Genomic DNA, 2,323 nt, shown 5'->3' with positions numbered 1-2,323 from the left:
ATCTGCATGGTGGTGCAGGGAAAGTACTATGGACTGCTAAAAGGATAAATGTCTTGGAAGAAGTATGGCCAGAGCGCACCGTAGAGACCAAATGGATGGCATGATTTTGCCTTATCTACTGTGGAGTTTTTGTCAGCAGACTATCCCTGGAGAAGAGCACCAGGCTTGGTCAAGCAGAGGGCAAGTGGAGAAGAAGGGTTTCCCCTGCACTGAGATAGTTGCTGCCGCCACGGGCTCCTGCGTGACTGTGAGGGTGGGGTGTGGCTGGGCGGGGTCTTCTTCTGTTGTGCAGAGTTGATATGTGTCAGAACTGGAGGGTACCTAATACCAACAATACTTTTATTTTCCGACTTTAGAAAAATGTATCCAGAAGTGCATTGTTTCTATTTTAATGCTTTATAGGGGAAAACGTTAAGAGGATTATTGAAAATGTGACACCAGAGAATTCCTACAGTTATCTTACTGGCTGTCAGGACACTTCTTAAAGAACGTTGCTTACCTGTGATGTGTGCCCACTGCCAAAGACCGCGAGGGGTGGCATCTCAACCGAACTCCGTTAATTTGAAAAAAAACAAAATGAACAACTTGAGAAAACTTCAAAGACATTGTGTACAATCTGAAGATTGAAAAGGCAGAGAGATATTTTAAATCTATGGTACAGTTAGCTGCTGAATGCTTAATCATTGGGCTACCAGGGCACCTATAATATAATTTATTTTGTTTTGTTTTATTATCTTGCCTTTTGATAGAGAGAATGCAATTTCTATTAAAGCAGAGATTCTTTTTCTGCTTTTTTCTCTGCTTTAGCCTGAGATTCGTAGAAGAATGACTGACACAATAGGCCAGGTTGTCTAGAAAAACCATCCAGTGACACTTACGTATGTGTAAGAAATAGCTTTATATCAAAAAGTAATTATAGATCAAGGAACCATCCAGCCCAGTCCAACTCAAGTCCATGAATCTGATGGGAATCCATAAGTCCCCCTTCAGATTCTCGCAGTCACAAGCAATCCTGCAGGGTGCTGGGAGTCACACAGGCTTGCGGATCCAAGGGCAGAGGATCATCTGCAGGGTTTTGGCGGGTCTGAGAGTAGTTTGCTGGCGTGAAGGTAAGAACAGAGTGAGGGGGGAGGTTCTCAGGACCCTCCTTAGGAGAAGGACACTCCCCAAGGAGGCACCATCAGGCTGTGACCTGAGAGACAGGATAAACTCCACCTGCACACTTTTATTTATCAAATTGACATGAAATTATGTAACTACTTTAGCTGTCAATACATTTTGCTGTTTTTTTCTGCAGTTGCCCGATTTAGAATCATTCTTCAAGTGCCAGGCCAAAACTTCTTCTCAGACTTCTGTCTGTTTGCCCTTTCACCACCGTTCGCTGGCTGACTGATCAAGAGGTATCTTTGTTCAGGTTCCCTGTTCCAAGTGCCCTGAGAGTTATATAGATGCAGAATGATTTCTTTTTATTCAACAATTTTCTTGCAGTTTTCTTTTCTACCATACACTGACCTGAATTGAAAATGCAGTATGTCATGGTAACCCATATATTTGTTACAGCTAGGGATTCAGTTTCCTGGAAAATAATTGAAAAACATCGATTTCTACACATAATTTGAATAGGTCAGGTATATTTATTTAATTTTTCTGTAGCTAAGAAAGGCTTTATTTCTGGGGCTTAAAGGCAATGATATATATGATCAGAAAGGGCATATATATGTGTATGTATACACATGTTTATGAAGGTGATGATAGATTTACATAGGAAAAGATATGTGTATAGACACATACATATACATATGTCTTTTCAAGCAGCTTCACAAGAAGCCTGCTTTATCCCCTTAGTTCACTAGAGTGCAGTAGTTCATGTTTAAATGCCTTGTAATTGAATCCTTTTTGTAAACCAGCTGACATGCAATGACTTGTGAAAATGAGGGAGTTTTCACAGCTTCGAATGAATCACCTGTTCTAATAAAGCCAAGCAAAGCATAGTGTTCATTTCTATCTGTAACTCAACTTTTCAGTACAGTTGATTTCTCCTGCTTAGTCAATGTGCCTTCTTGAAGGATAGTAGCAAAGATCAGTCAACACTAAAATCAAGGTCAACTTTCCACTATGAATACATTGGAAAACAAACATTGAATTGCACTGGCATGATTTTTCAAAATCTGATAGACTAAAAACACACAAACAAAAACCAACAACACAAGTGAATTCTGTATAAAAAATAAAGTAAGCTTGGGGATTGTGTTTCTTTACCTGTGTCCTATTCCAGAATGATAGCTCCAATGGAAATCTCTTTCTTTGTTATTTTATAGGTCAG

This window comes from Echinops telfairi, unplaced genomic scaffold (genome assembly GCF_000313985.2).
Source record: "Echinops telfairi isolate 266 unplaced genomic scaffold, ASM31398v2 ScPeMD7_7468;HRSCAF=8506_0, whole genome shotgun sequence".
In the NCBI taxonomy this organism is placed as follows: domain Eukaryota; kingdom Metazoa; phylum Chordata; class Mammalia; order Afrosoricida; family Tenrecidae; genus Echinops; species Echinops telfairi.
Note: the sequence above shows the minus strand (reverse complement) of the source record.